This window comes from Tachysurus fulvidraco, chromosome 8, assembly GCF_022655615.1.
Source record: "Tachysurus fulvidraco isolate hzauxx_2018 chromosome 8, HZAU_PFXX_2.0, whole genome shotgun sequence".
NCBI lineage: Eukaryota > Metazoa > Chordata > Actinopteri > Siluriformes > Bagridae > Tachysurus > Tachysurus fulvidraco.
The window spans coordinates 7,786,680-7,804,154 of record NC_062525.1 but is presented as its reverse complement, the minus strand read 5'-3'; the positions used below and the strand labels follow the sequence as shown (position 1 = coordinate 7,804,154).

The following is a 17,475-nucleotide window of genomic DNA, read 5'->3' as shown; positions in this document are numbered from 1 at the left end:
ATCTACAAGAGATTAAAAAAAACTTGTATACTGATCGTAACAGCACTGACATCACAAGATCTAAATCTGGATATTATTAAACTTACATTACGTGGAGTCCACCATACAATGTCGGTTCTTACTCTAGAAACATTAAAGTTTTAGAATAATATATGTGATAGTCAATCAGTCAGTCAGTCAGTTAGTCAATCAGTCTGTTAGTTAGTGAGTCAGTTAGTCAATCAGTCTGTTAGTCAGTTAGTGAGTCAGTTGGTCAGTCAGACAATTAATTAGTCAGTCAATAATTTGGTCAATTAGTCAGTCAGTCAGTCAGTCAGTCAGTCAGTCAGTTAGTCAGTCAGTCAGTTAGTCAATCAGTCAGTTAGTAAGTTAGTCAATTAGTCAGTCAGTTGGTCAGTCAGTCAGTTAGTTAGTCAATCTGTCAGTCAGTATGACAGTTAGTCATTCAGTCAGTTGATCAGTCAGTTAGTCAGTGTCAGTCAATCAGTAAGTCAGTCAGTCAGACAGTTAGTTAGTCAGTCAGTCATTCATTAATTTTTTCATTCATTCAGTCAGTCAGTCAGTCAGTCAGTCATACTGTATATTCAGTCAGTCTCTCAGTCAGTCAGTTAGTCAGTCAGTCAGTAAGTCAGTCAGTCAGTTAAATTTGTGAAGTCAGTTCACAAAGTGGACAATTGTCTTTGGCTTCAGTGCACAGAATAATCAAGGAAAAAAACAAAACAAAAATACACCACAAAAAAAGTATGACAAAAATCTGCTTTAACGTTAAAAAAAAATCTTTATTTACATGAACATTTCATCTGTGTTAGAGCCAAAACTACAGCCTGAGCCATGTTGTTATAGAAAATCAAGAACAAAAATTAAGGATTTAAGAATTCAGAGACTGAATTGAGAATTCAAATTCACAAGGATTGAATTCACACAATAATTCTTTCTGAAATTACCATCCAATATGCCTTTAATGGATCCTATTACACATAGATTAATAACAAAATGTGTTACCTGGAAACATGTGTTACCTGGAATCAGTAACAATTTGTAAATTTAATCCTGGATTCAAATCCAAATGTGTTATTAATTTTAATTAGTGTTTTCTGTATAACTATGTTTTCATTTATCAGTAAGTCACTTGTACTGCTGCAGGACTCAGGTGTCTCCATTCTGTCCCTAACATACAATTACAAAACCAAACACAATGTTACAGGCCATCATTACAGTGATGCCGCTCTCAGAAAAACACAACGTTCTGTATTCACCACATCAAAATGACACAAGCAGAAAATTACGGTACAACAATCACAACAGCGATTATGACATGCAGGCTGCATTAAACATCAGCTAGGTGAATGCGCTTTAGTCAGTGAGAGAACTGTTTGTATCGCTGAACCAACCAAGCTTGGTATTATTGAGTAAATATTTACTGAAATGTGTGGCTAGAATTTGCTGATGCCAAGTAAGCAGCAACCTCAAACACAAGAGTGTGTATGATGTGTAGAGAAAAAAGACAATCTTTAGAGTTATACCATGAGGGAAAATCCATAAAGGGAAAAAACATAGATGCAATCAGATGTTATATAAATGAGAATATCACAGCTGAATTTGTAACCCAGATACACGTTAATCCATTAACTACCATCATCATTATGTGTCCTGCTATTGCAGTTCAGGGTGATTAAAAATTAAAAATAAACAAATTCATAATTTATTTTTGCATTCTTTTGTAATTAGTACATCGGTAATTCACAAAATGCATCATTGCAACCTTTTACATAAATCAGTGTGAAATTTAATGAATCAGCTGTAAATGTAATTTGATTCTGTTTTTATAATGATACTTTTTTTTTAATGAAAGGACTTTTATTTTATTTTATCAGGGAGATTGGGGGGGGCTTTATTTTGAAGGTAAGAAACCTTTAAGGGGGAAAAAAAGACGAAAGTCATCCCTGACCTCTTGGGACAGGAAACTTAAAAAGATAAATTAATAAAGAGGAGAAAACTATTGATTAGCTAATGAAGAGTTCATCATAATGTCTATACCTTTTATTATTATTAAGCCCCCTATCACACACACTGCAACTAATACTTTATCCTAGAAGGGTAGCTTCGTGCTAACCATTCTGTCCAATGTGAAGTCCTTTGAGTTCGTCTCATTCAGTCTCCTTGAGGAACAACAAGTTATAGAAATAATAACTGCAACTGAGTAAAAAACAAGTAACTACAGAAGAGTAAAACTGTTGATTTCTGATTGCACAAAGTTCATTTGAATGACTGCTTCCTGTGACCATAATCTACTGTACTGAGTTTGCAGCCTTTACTGCAATATTATTGGATTTCCTTTGACATCTTTAATGTGTTCACATACAATTTAATTGTACAATCCATTCAGAGTCTACTGTTTGAGACATGGCCTCCCAGCCAGCAGAGGTCACTATCACTCAAATACTGAGTGCACACAACCTATGCCTGCACTGATCCTGTCTATAATCACCCATGCTGTTTAAAATGAATGTCTTCTGTATATGTGCACGATCATATAAAAGCCATGTTGTTGGTTAGACTTACAAAAAAACCTCAGCACTAATAAGCCTAGACTTTCAAAGTCAAGTGGATTTTAGTTGTGTTTTGTATTCCTGATTTTTTTTTTCCTATCAGCATGGATTCACGGCTGATAAAAAAGCGATCTGACTGAGAAGAAAACACCACCAGGGTTTAAAAATGTTATATACAAACACGCATTTTATGCCAAAATAGTTGTCTTATTGGCACAAGGGTCCCAGTTTGTAATTGAAAATGTTCATACATTTACATTTATGACATTTGGCAGATGTCTTTATTCAGAAAGTGCTTATAAAGTCTCTGTGAATGAATACATCACCACTGCTTCATTAGATCACTGACTAAGAATAACATCAGTCTAAAAACTCTGGTGGGAGGGAATACACCAGGAAGAGCACAGAGGCACACAATTATAAACAAAGATGTTCTATTTTTGGGCATATTGCTATCATTGGAGACAGTGGTAGATCAAGTGGTAACTCAACCCCAGCACTGCCAAGTGTCCTCTGTTGGGCCCTTAAGCGAGGCCCTTAACACTCTCTGCTCCAGAGTGCTGTGTTATGGCTGACCCTGTGCTCTGACCTCAACCTCCAAAGCTGGGATATGTGAAGAAATAATTTTACTGTGCTGTAATGTATAGGTGACAAATAAAGGCTTCTATTTCATTATCCTATCTGATGTGACTGAAGACAAGAATAAAAGAAAAGGCAGTTCTTCATAGTCAGAATAAGTTGTTGCATAGTTTCCATTATATTAAAGAGTTTTTATATGATTACTTTAATTTCCAAACATATCCAGACACACTTAGCCAGACACACTTAACACTGTGTTACTGTTAAGATGGTAAACACTGCTAGAAAGTAGTTCTCAGACACTGAGACTGTGTAGGCTGGCAGCCAGGATAACTTCTCACATTCCCTCATTACTTGAGTTTAAATAGCATCTGAGGAATAAGCTTTCAGTTTTGCAGGAAATTAGATCAAATTTCTAAAAGTCAGCGCTATGGGACAGACTCGCTCCTCTTACTGCATGATCAAAGCAGGAAATATTATCCAGAGGATGGGGGCAGTGTGGGACAGATGAGATGAAAGAGGGAGGAGGAGAAAAGTGGGGCAGGAGATAAAGTGGGGATAAAGGTAAAAAAAAAATGGTCAAATTCATAGTAATAGGATCATCCAGACGTACCATGGTAAATTACCTTTGGGTCACAAAAATAACTAAATAAATATATGCCACTAAATGTTGCTTTCTGCTTTTATTGTTTTTCTTTAACATTATATTTAAAATGTAATGCAGTCTGTCATTCTACGCACATTATGATATTAAATTTTTTCCCCATAAACATTTTAACGATTTAATTTTTTTACCATACACTGTTAAATATTTTTCTTTATTAAACTAGTCGATTAATTTTACTGACAGTATTGCTGAATTGCTGGAAGTGATACGTAATATTTAAGCATATCAAAACTACATTGTACCTGTTATCACTGCCATGCTTTGTCATCGCTGCTTTTTTTACAGATGCATTGTGGGATTGTTGTAACCCCTGTGTTGTTGTGATCATTGTGGATGGAGTGTTATAACATGATGTTGGACCACACAAACAAACAGCTCTCCAAAAACACGTTGGCTCGCTCACCCACGACCAGAATGTGCCAGTCATTCTGGATCATTTTTACAAATAAACAGTGGAGTGTTCCAGGACTGTGGAATTCCATAAATGAACTCAGATCTCTGGGGGAGGAAAGATGTGCTTGCTCTAAACAATAGAAATACCACTGAAATATGCAACGGCACCCATCTGAAGAGCAGCCTGAATAAAGCCATTCACACTCGTCAAGAAAACTCTGTACTGTAAACTCGTCAGTTTTGACACTAAAGGACTGCGCATTAAATACAGATGTCTCGTAGCACTTCATTAAAATCAGTTCAAAAGTTCAACTGTAGGACAAATACATAACTCCTTCAGCTTCCAGGCCTCAGCTGTCTGTTTTCATGTTGTTACTGAATAACGTGCTTTAAAACGGATAACAAAATTATATGCTGATGGCTTACAAATTAACTTGTGCACTTATGGCACACCGACGAAGAATTGAGGAAGAAGGTGTTGAGTCAGGAAAGAACCCATCCTCCTTTGGGTGACACTAGACAGTAAATAATATAAATGTGAATAGTGTCATTTCTTTAACAGTTTGCAGTTGAATGGAATTAAGAAATAAAAAGCTTCTGAGGAACTAATAGGGGAACTAACTTGGGGAAGTCGTCGCCTAAAGGTTAGAGAGTCTAACTCCTAACTCTAAGGCCAACCACGACTGAGGTGCCCTTGAGCAAGGCACCGAACCCCCCAACTGCTCCACGGGCACCGCAGCATAAATGGTTGCCCACTGCTCCAGGTGTGTGTTCACAATGTGTGTGTGTGTGTGTGCACTTTGGATGGGTTAAGAGAACAAATTCTGAGAATGGGTCACCATACTTAGCTGTAGACTTAGTGTCACGTCACTTTCACTTAATAGGTCACAAACCCAACACTAAATCTTTCCTGACGAAGTCTTCAAATGATCGCTGATAAAGATTGACCACAAAGCTGACTGACACAACAGTAGTTATATAGTACATATATTGACAGATAATTCACAGAAACCGGTAAGATGAATGTTCCCCACAATCGGCAGTTAATAATAAAACACAATAAAAGCACATCAATGACATGGTAAAGTTTCTATTCATCCATTTTCTATAGTATCCTACACAGTTAGCCTGGAGCCTTTCCTAGGTATCAATGGGACACATTGGACACCAACATTCACTTACACATGTCTGTGGATGGCAGAGGAAACCAGATTACATGTATGAAACCCTGAAGCTACCATTGAGAGAACATGCAATCTTCACACACACTGGACAGAAGTTGGAATCAAATGCCAAACCCTGGAGGTACAGTTACACATGTATAGAAGGATTTTCGAGTGTCAGCTTTCACGATAAAGCAAGTCAGTGAGGTTCACAACACAGAACTGACAACAAACACTATTCTGGTTTCTTAGTCACAGGATAATAAAGATCAAATGATTATAATCTAAGCAATATCAGGAACTAACTTGTCTCACAAATGTATCATGGCTTTAAATTTAACTCTCAATTGAAATATTGTTAATTGTTCTTAAGTTGCTGAGTTATATAAGGAATCAAACAGTTTGGCATACTGGTACAGAACATGAATCCACTTCGGGGATTAATGAAATTTTGTCTATTTAAAGGATTTACTGCAAGTATTACATATTGTAATGATTAAAATACCCACTGATATAAATATGTGTATGATCACATACAGTATGAGTATGAATAACATGTATTTTTATATAGCAGATGTAAGGCCTGAAATGTGTGAACTTAATGACTGGGAGTGTGTGTGTGTGTGTGTGTGTGTGTGTGTGTGTGTGTGTGTGTGTGTGTGTGTGTGTGTGTGTGTGTGTGTGTGTGTGTGTGTGTGTGTGTGTGTGTGTGTGTGCATGTTTCTGCAGTGTAAGCACATGCTGTCCTGCATCTGGTGTTTGATAATAGCAGTTTCCTTTCCTGAGTAGCCAGCCTTCCTGTCCCACTCTGACAGGGAAATCACACACACACACACACACACACACACACACACACACACACACACACACACACACACACACACACACACACACACACACACACACACACACACACTTTTTCCACCTAGGACACAAACTATCTACTACTTCACTTAACAGTGTGTATATAGATACAAGTGGCTTTTTTTTCATATCATATTTATTTATTTCATTGACTTTAATTATTTATTTAACTAATAAAGAATAAAAGGTGGAAAGAGCAAGCCATGTTTAAAAGACTATCTGCACTAGTCTGCATATTTACTGAAAGTGAAGCAAAGGTGATAACTGAGAACAACGGCATTATTTAAAGCCATGAAAAACCCTGAACCCAACCACCTCCATATCTCTAATGATGAAAACCACCAAGAGGGTCACTAGCTAAAAACCAAGGCTGTGGTAAAATGGAGACCATTAGCATGTGTTGAACTGTGACGCGTATACAACGGTTGACAGAAAGACAAACAAAACTCAAGTTCAAAATGTGAGTGTGAAGTGTGTTTGTGAAGTCTTTAACTGATGCTGATGAAGAGCTGTGAAAAATTTCAAAGGAAATGTATGAGTCATTTATTTTAGCATTTCTGTTGTTATCTAGTCTACTAGGACAATATTTATAGAAAAGCTGCTTTCACACAAAGGTTTTCAAAGTAAATATCGATAACAATCCCAAGCTCCAAGCGCTTCTTCATAAAACTCTAAAATTTGAAGGTATCTTCAACCTCTAAAATTCTTTGTACGTTTATCTCAACAGTGAGATAAACGTCTCACACTGAAAGCCAACAGAGACCTGACTCATTTTATATCAGACTCGGTTCTGATATCAGACCCGGATGGTACACTAGTCTATTGTAAAGCTCCATGACACACACACACTTTCACACTCATTCATAACTAGGAGCAATTTACAGTAGGATAGCCAGTTTGCCTATCTGTCTGTTTTTTGGACCATAGAAGCTAGAGGAAACCCACAGGAACACACAGAGACAACAATACCCAGCACATATTACTATTTAAATACACATTGTTTAGCATCTAAGACACAAGATCAGTGTAAAAAATATTTAAAAAGATCTGATCGGATTGTGGGTCAGTCCAACAAAATTGCACTCCAGTCTAATTACTGTACATCTACTTTCACAACATTGCTCTTTGTTACACCACATTAGCTCAGTTTGTTCACAACAGTGCCTGTAACTACACTGTGCACACTAAATACACACTAAATAATCCGTCCAATATAGAGTATTGATTTTCGCAGCAGATCAAAGGTCACGTATCCAAATTGGCAATTAGCTGTATTTAGTTCAGTTAAATTTTCACTTCATCGCCTACTTATATACAGCAACAGGGAAAAATGTTAGCGGTAGTTTGTCATGAGTTAAGAACTAAAATAAAAATGTGACATGCTGAGCTGACTCAAGTTCTTTTTAAAGGCCACAGAGTTGCAAAACTCTTGTTTCACTTGAGTGCGTAGCTTCTCTCTTCGTTTTAAGCATGTGTGCATGAAAACCTATAAGTTGACCACAAATTTGCTGCATGAATCACATGCTCACACACACACACACACACGTGCACACACACACACACGGTGATCTGCATTAAATTAAAAAAAAATGGCAAAAATAGCAATAATAGTTCTAAGAATAAGCAGCTATATTCATTCTAAGAACTATACTGAAGAATATTCACTGACAAAAATACACTATATGGCTAAAACTTGCTAGACACCTAACCATCACACCCATACTGTATGTGCATATGTGTTGAACATCTCATACCAGATTCAGTTCTTCTTAACTGTTATAATAATCTCCACTTTTTTAGGATGGCTTTTTAAATTTTTGAAGCGTAGCTGTGGAGGATTATAATCATTCAGCAGCAAGAACATTAATGAGATCAGGTATTAATGCTGGGTGAGGAGGTCTGGGGTGTGATCAGAGTTCCAGTTTACCCCAAAGGTGTTCAGTGGGGTTGAGTCAGAACTCTGTGTGGTACTTTCAAGATTTTCCACTTCATTTTTGGCAAAGCATTTTTTCAATAGTTATAGAACAGGTGTCATGCTATAACAATGCAGGTCAATGATGATCAGCTGTCCACAAACGTTTAAACTCTTTAGTTTCATACACAGTATAGCTCTACAGTACATCTCTTCTTTATACTGTTGCTTGCTTGATGTTTATATCTTTACAAACACATGTCAAAAAAGGAACCATTTGTGTATTTTATTTTTCCATCATGTCACATAATTTTTAGTAGCTGGCAAATACATTCATTCACACTTTTTCCCCCGAAATGTAAAGACCACTGAAAAGGAACCCAGCTATATTTATGTATTGACTGACTGGATAATGGAGTAGGATTGTACCTGATAGAGTAGAGAATTAGCCAGTGCATTCATTCAGCTGTCCATCATAGCTGGGGTTCTGCTGGAAGAGACCAGCTGTCACATCTTTTCTCCACCTCTTCTCCTCTATACAGTCTGCTCTTACTTTCCTCGATTTCTTCCTTTTCTTAGTCTATCCGTTCTTAGTTTCCAGAACAAGCAGCAGTCGCAGGTACTACTGTATGGTAGGACTTTACCACCTGGGAGACAGACAAGTCAGCAAGAAATTAGATCTTAAGCATTATTTAATCTTTTGAAGTGTTTAAAAAGTGTAGCACGGGGCATGAATACATAAAACTATAATGAACACAAATGCCTCGTGGTTCGTGTGTTGGTTTTACCAGTTACACATCAGCCATGATGATTTTCCTAACCATTTAAATAACAAATAATCACAAAAAGTGACCTAGTAATAGTAAATGTGTTTTTTTGTTTTTTTTTTATTAATTATTGTAAGATTCCAAACTTCTAACCTTAAGGAGCACATATAAAGAACATATCAATCCCTTGGAGACACCAACACGACTTGATTTGTCTTGCCCAAACCCATTATCCCTCAAGATACAAGGAAGACATGCATGTAGATTTTTCTCTGTACTGGTAACCAAGAGTCAGAATAAATTTCCATTGGATGTGACTTTCTGTCGTCAAATGAAGACTGAATGCCTACTTCTTCACCAAGCACTGAAAGATTCTTGACTTGCATGTTTTCTTTCCGTAGTGACTCCTTTCTAAAAGGGTTTTATCTTATTTAGCTTTTTCTTATTCCCTGAGCAATTGAACTTTCATGAGGATGTGTTTCATGAGACTAAAAAGCACTTCTGTAAGGTGGTCTGGATAAGGACATCCGCTAAATACCGTAAATGCAATGTAATGGATTGAATTATTATTAAATCCTCTTTTTATTTGCTAAAAAAAACTCAAGTCTGTTGTATTACTAATAATGTTCTGTGAATTATAAATAAGGATTAACCCTGATTGGTATAACTGTTCTATAACAGCAAAACAACAGATAGATAGATAGATAGATAGATAGATAGATAGATAGATAGATAGATAGATAGATAGATAGATAGATAGATAGATAGATAGATAGATAGATAGATAGATAGATAGATAGATAGATAGATTCTTTGTCATTGCACAGGGTACAATGAAAATAAGACTCAGACACACAAATATAAAAGAATATAAACATAAATAAAATCAAATAATACAAAAATTATGATCCAATAAAATACTATTTAGTTAAAGTAGTAGACAGTAGTTGCCCTTAACATATTGCACGTGAACATTAAAGTCTGCAGTAAAGTACTGTATATTAACAACAAAAGATAATAAAAGTTAATCATATGTTCCTCACACCCCAGTAATTTGCAAGCAATTACCATTTTAGTTTATTAATAAACACTACATCATGCTTTATAACCATTTAAAGTTACATTTAATGTTATGTAAAATCTACAATAACTTCAATCTTATCACTTTTATTTGATGTTATAGCAGCTATAAACGTATTCTCTCACCAGACGTATTCTCGTAACCCCCCCCCCCCCCCCCCCCAATTAATAAGACCAAGAAAAAGCAACCTGAGATTTTACCGAGAAAGTGAATAGGGCTCATGTCGGGAAAATCACTGATCATTACAAAGCTATGACACCATAAACTCCTTCCATAAATGTTAAATAAACATCTGCTTAAGAAATATGCTTTACTCACATGTCAGTGTGTATATGTTTAATATAAAATAACATGTTTTATAAGTCTGTTTATTATTGGACTTGGATTAAGAGAAGTGTCCACCATCCAAGTTGCTGTGAATGTGCTGTTACTATAGAAACAGTAACATACATATAAGAAGGAGGACAGATGTATAAAGCATCATTAATCATTTGAATTATAGCCAGAACTGCTGTCTGAGCTGCTGTTATGGAAAATGAATCAGCATCTCTTGACCAATCAGATTCGAGAATTTAACTAACCTGTGATTATTATGGTCACAGTAAACTTTTTAACGAATAGGACGACAAACTGACCAGAAAACCCTTTTAGTCTTGTGTTTACTGTAGTTTTCTTATCTCGGAGATTAAACATCATTTGAATTTTAAAAGATTGTTCATGATTGAGATGTAACTTATTAGAAATTATTAATTTCTTTACCGTGTACTATTTCTATCTTTACTTGCTTTGGTAAAACAGTGTAATTCTGCATTACACATTTTATATAAAAGACCAAAATGTTTACACATTCTGTTTACTTGATCTTCACCTACATTGTTTATACAAATTATAACCAAATTCATGTGGTGCCCTGAGCTTCACAGCAACAAAAAATAGTTTCCCATCATGGTGTAATGCAAGAAAAAAACCCAGGAAAGATCATGTACGCATTTAAATGAGCGTGACTGGGGAGAGACAGAGAGGCAGGGGGTGTGAGTAAAAAGGGAGTTAGCAGGAAAGCTATATACCTGGGAAAACAGCAAGGCTTATATGGGAAAAAAACAGTGCATGTACATGCTATGCTGTTGCTATGGTGATGGTCTCATTTAGCTGCCAGACGGAGCAGGGGGTTATAGGCTCATTATTTTTTCTTCCCATCCTTTACATTGCATCGTGGGTAAGGTGGCTGCATTCCGTCAGGGTGTCAGTAGCGTAATGGATCCCGGTGTCCTCAAATCAATGGGGGAAATGAAATGTCATGCTCTGACACATACAAAATGACCCAAATAAAAGTTGCTACCGATTTAGATTTACCGCTATAGATTTCTTCTGGGTTACGGACGGAGGTATCGCTGACTATTGCTCTGAAAGAATCAGGTTGTATAATGGCAAGCACATTAGCATGTGTCATGATGTTTTTTTAATATAGAGCCAGTTGCATGATTTAAAAGCTCTGCGTTGATTCAATGACAAAACATGTCGCTTTATTTCAAACAACAATGCTGCCTTTCAGCATTCAAACACAACGCCACAGAAGCATGACTTCCTCCATTTTGGGTCCAGCACCATGCACAACATGATGTATACAATGCAAACTTTTTCCAGTGAGAAGAAGAAACAAAAACAAAGCAAAACTGAAATGATTTTGATCTTGATTTGAGAACTTATATGTGAATTTATCAATATAATCAATGAAGACATGCATCTTTTATCTTCCCCAGCATGCTCTCCGCCTCAGCGCCATCTAAAGGTGGGCCGAAGTGACCTTTAGTCTGCCAGATGAAAAGAACCCTACTGTGGCCAATGACTAACAGAGCGTGAAATCTAGTTATAGCGCTTTTAAACGTGTAGGACAAGTGCCCAGTCAATTGTGGTGCTTACCTTTGCTCTGTGCTACCCATGTGTGTCATGACACTCTAGCTGTGCGGAGGTTTGAGATTCAAGTCATCTGTTGATAAAGTGCATAAGGTTTCTGAGAAGGTTTAGGAGACGAATGTGGGAGAAAGTGCGTGACGATCTAGATCATATAAATCAGGATATGAAGTGTATGTGATATGTAGCAGGTATTTTTCCAAGTTTTCTCATGAGAAGTCTAATTATAATATTCTTATTTCTAAAAAGCTCTATGGCAATGTCTGTTCTTAAATGCTACGCAGGTGTTAATTTAGTTGCTTTGACCATTTGACCAAAGTATTGTATGAATATTATTAAGAAAATGCACGTTTGTGGACTTGGGATTCAAACTCACAACCTTCCAACTGGTAGTCCAACACCTAAAGCACTAGGCTACCGCATCCCACCTTCGCAAGGTCATTTTATAAGATAAATGTTGTTGAATCGATTCAAATGTATTTCTATTTGACAAATTTCTTTTATATACAGTGCAGTGCTGAGTTGGGAAGCAAGCTCATCGCTGCTAGAAAAGAATTTAATCTCTGTGAGAATCACAAGCACTAATTGAACTCCTACAGAGTTATCTCTGCCCTACAGGGCTGCATTTGTTATAATTTATCTCCATGTGGGAAAATTAGAGATGAGAGGAATAGATATTGAAAAGAACAACTGTGTCAGCTTTCAAAAAATTATATCTCACAGTCAAAACTGCAGAATGGTTTAATGATAAATAACACAGTAATGTAGACTTTAGACTGATTACACTGCAGGTTTATTTAGGAATACTCTGAAACTAGAGACACTGGCAGACCTGGAGTGACATCCTACTGCTTATTTATGTATTATTGTTTCACTCTTTCTGCCCAAACTCCAGAGCAATGATTAGGAAGTAGCACACTCTGAACCAGACCAGGTCCCTTTCGCCTTCTAACCGCATCTCATAAAGTCAGAGCCAGTCACATGTCATGTTTCTGTCCCACAAAGACCTCATTTCTGTGCTCCACTTAACCAATCTGTCAAAAGACAGGCCTGATTTTAATAATAGACATTTTATCATGCAAGTTTTGTCAATCTGGCATGCATGTGTATATATGAAATGATAATATATAATAATGTAATATATATGATATATATATACATATATTATGTAATATATAATGATATATGTATATATTATTTGCATAGTACATTAGTTAAATATTTACACTCCCAGCATTTGGCAGAGGTCCTTATCCAGAGTAACCTACATTTATCTCACAAACCCTTATCCAAAAGGTTTAGGGCTTTGTTCAGTCGGCCAGCAGTGACAACTTGGTGGACGTGGGATTTGAACTCACACCCTTTTAATCAGCAGCCTAACATCTTGAACAATTTACCACTTCCTAGATAAGAGCTAGTTGGTTTTTTATTATTATTCTATTCTATATAGTACTGTATGAATTATATAGTTTTTAAATATAAATATATTAAATATATTAAATAATATATTTTTTTTAAATATTTTAAATTAAACAAATTAAAAGAAATTAAATTAAAAGAAAACCTGTAAGTTGCAGAATGTTTAAATAAATCCACCCCTCTAACAACAAAAGAATAAAATTCAATCTAGAACTGGTAATATGATGATAGTTGGTCATGATATTGATATTATTTGTTACAGTATACTTTCAGAGATATTGATATACATGTGCTTTTTATATCCATTACATACTCGGTTTGCAAGCAGCTTATTTGATGTTATCGATTGATGTAGGCCTGCTAAATCTAGGAACCTGAAGGATCAGTTTGTTCTGCCTTCTGAGATGTATTTCTACTCACCAAGGTTATAAAAGAGAAGTTATTTCACTTCCTCAAACCAGTCTCCTTTAACCTCTCTCATCAACAAGGCAGTTCTGCCACAAAACTGCTGCTCATTGAATGCTTTTTTTTTGTAGCTGATGTTTTTCACACAATTCTGTGTAAGTTCTGTACGTTGTTTGTGAAATTGCTGTGACTTCAGCAGTTACTGAAAAGTTCAAACCTCTGTGAGAAACACATCTGGAAACAGCAAAGTCACTGGGATAACCTTTTCCTTATTTTGATGTTTGGTGTGAGGATTAAATTATGTACTCTATTCAGTTTATTATATACTAGATCTATGATATTTTTCTTTGCTAAGATGGTATTTTTTGTAATCTACAACCCATATAATCAACACACGGCGGTCATGCTGTATTCTGCCATTACAAAAGACTTGGAAAAAAACTTTTCTTGATCAATCAGGGACTTCCCTAATTTGCCTGGTGTTTCTATCAGAGTGCTTTGGCTGAACTCTCTGCTTTATCACTCATTTCCTCTCTTCCGCTGTATTTTCTTCATCAGCTGGTCCCTGAGTGCAGTCACACACTCAGATAGTCCAGAGCAGAAGAAAGGTGGGCATTGTGGCAGGATACTGCACCTGGACCACTGTGCCCATGCCAGTCCTCAGTCAGAACACTGAAAGTGCACACTTCGTCTGATATCTGATAAGTGTCAGTTCTAGTGTTTCTTTTGATTTTCAAATAATTTTATTTTGTATTTTGGTTCCTAAAAGCATGGGCCAAAATTCATGAAAATTATGAATGCAAAAAGTTGCTCCTAGTGAAGAAATTCTATGAATATTCATAGAAATGTTGGCATGTCCCGTTAAAATTAAAGAAAAGAAAAGATCATAATAAAGATAAAAGTTATTCACCAAGCATTTTAACCCTAAGAGAGCTCATGAGGTCAAAAAGTCTTAGGAGTAGTGAGGAGGACACTTAGGATTAAGAGTTTCTTTAGCAGAGGAGAAAATGGCCAAAAGTTGAAGAGGGAGAAGAAATGGATTGTATACAATATTTAATAATGATGGTAAAATGCTACAGATTAGATTGCGTAGGGATTATTTTTTGTGACTATATTAGATATACATATACAGTACAGACCAAAAGTTTGGACATACCTTCCAAAAGTTTGGACACACCACCTTTTCAACAGGACAATGACCCCAAACACACCTCCAGGCTGTGTAAGGGCTATTTGACCATGAAGGAGAGTGATGGGGTGCTGCACCAGATGACCTGGCCTCCACAGTCACCGGACCTGAACCCAGTCGAGATGGTTTGGGGTGAGCTGGACCGCAGGGTGAAGGCAAAAGGGCTATTTGAAGAACCTAGAATATGACATAATTTCAGTTGTTTCACACTTTTTTGTTATGTACGTATATAATTCCTCATGTGTTAATTCATAGTTTTGATGCCTTCAGTGTGAATCTACAATTTTCATAGTCAACTTTTGGTCCGTACTGTATTTGTATATATATTTAGAGATACCCCAACATCTCCAAAACAGATTTGTACTGTGTCGAAGATGTTTACATTTACATTACATTTATTACATGTGTAACATACAGATGTTAACGCATCTCTAATATCATCGGTCATGAACGTAATCCCTACATGACGTAGCCTGAAATATCTTAATATAGACACAAAGTGAATGCTTATAATAGACCAGATTTTAAAAGCGCTCCTATTTTCTTTTTTAATTAGACAACCAATCACAGTCTTCAAAAGAATGTGTCATACACAGTAACAGGGGTCAGTTCCACCTGTTGTTGGCAGTGTTGGCTCAACTGGTTAAGGTTCTTGGTTGTTGATCGGAGGATTGGGGTTCAAGGCCCAGCACAGCTAAGCTGCCACTGCTGGGCCCTTGAGCAAGGCCCTCAACCCTCCCTGCTCCAGGGGTGCTGTATCATACCTGCCCCTGCACTCTCACCCCAACCTCCTCAGTTGGGGTATGTGAAGAAAAGAATTCCACTGTGCTGTAATGTATATGTGGTGATAATAAAGGCTTCTATGCCCCATTCTATTCTACCTCCTCTTTAAGATATTTTCCTGGTTCAGCGTTGCACTGAGATCCCTCTGAGGTCCTGAATCACTGGTGAATGACAACCCTGACAACTGATTAGGATGAAAGTAGCTATGCAGAGCTTCTGGAAACTGTCTCAACTGACATTCTGAGCAATAGGTTTAATTTGACTTGGCTTAAGGAAAAAGAACTAGAAAAGGGGGCAAGAGAACAGGATCTGAATCTCTCTGACAGGACAGATGAAAATAACAGCAGCTCATAAATCAGCAGCTTTCTGCACCCTGTGTTCTGCTCAGCACAATGCTATATAGAGTATATATCTTACTCTTTTTTTTACCTTGAGGTTAAAAATAGCTTTCCTTGTATGTGCTCTCTCAAATGTGAGAACACCCCCCCCCACACACACACACACACACACATATACACACCTGCTACCTGTGATTCTTTTCTGTAGACAAGCACAAGCACAATACATACTGTATTGCTCCTATTCCTATTCATCAACTAAGCATCCGTAGCATTAGGGTTCCATCTATAAGGTTAGAGAAAAACACAGACATAAGTACAGTAATATCATTTTATGAAAACGTCTGATTTGCTGGGATTTTAACACAGAACAAAAACTGTTCTCAGCTTACAGGGAGAACTACAGTATGATCACTCTAATAAGCGCTCTTTACAAACATGCTGATCAAAAAAGCATATCACATCTGACTCTTTTCAGCCAGGAACAGGAATGTGAAACTACAATGAGCAACAGCTCAACAAAATTAAGTTGTTGTAATGACAGAAAAAAAGGTGACATTTCATGGCTATTATGAATAATTAATGATTGACATTGGCATTAATATTGCATATTGATATTGTTTATACTGATAAGCATAAATTACCATCCTTGTAACATGCAATGGATTGGATGCTAATATGTATTTTCTTGTGGAATGTTTTAATAATAGTAAATAAGAAAAAAACGAATTTCTTATATTTCTTAAACCGACCTGTCTGGCACAGAGAATGATAAAAAAAAAACACTGAGATTACATTTTCCCTCAGTCTGACATTTGATGTGAAAATTCAAGCTCTTGAGTTGCCACTTCGACAGCGTGATCAGCTGATTGGACAAGACTTTCATCAATGGACAACATCCATCAATGATTTAGACTTTACCATCAGACACCATGTATCTTTTCAGCCAAATGTGGGGACATAAAATTTCTCATTAATGTACCAAAATTTTCGTATCAGTTTTGATTCTTCTCATAATTTATCAGATCAGATTTGGTGTATTTTTGTATTTTATGTGTTGAACACCACAAAGAAAACCATCAAACTAGGTTCAGTTTCTATAAGGATGTCAGTATCGGATTTGAATGCAGGATACTCTGAGCTCTAAGCTCTGTTACATATCATGAGATTAAAAAAAACTGGCTCAGTGCACTACAGACCAAATTCTCTATGAACTACTGAAGTAATCCAAAAATCTAAATCATTTATTCAAATTCATACTCAGTATATCAATATTTAAATACTGTCTAAGTGTCATAACATACTGATATTATAGCACCACTGAGAAAATTTCCCTTCTGTAATTATTCTGCCGATTCATCCACTTTATATTTGTTAACTCGAATGCTGAAAGAGCTTAGCTGATGAATCCACTTCCTGGAATGGCATTTAATCAGGCGGGTATCTGATGAGGCC

General features: G+C 36.5%; 1 protein-coding gene across 2 annotated transcripts in view; it reads right to left on the bottom strand.

The window, feature by feature from the left end:
* ptprea (protein tyrosine phosphatase receptor type Ea) overlaps positions 1-17,475 on the bottom strand; it is an 83,811-nt gene that overhangs the window by 37,973 nt on the left and 28,363 nt on the right. The window contains exons 1-2 of one of the 2 annotated variants that reach the window (XM_027132771.2): positions 14,867-14,942; positions 8,557-8,774 (exon numbers count right to left, since the gene is read on the bottom strand). The gene's annotated coding sequence lies outside the window, so the exon portion shown is untranslated. Of the gene's footprint in view, positions 1-8,556; positions 8,775-14,866; positions 14,943-17,475 lie in introns of those variants that run through there. The other variant, XM_027132773.2, reaches the window with a different exon arrangement.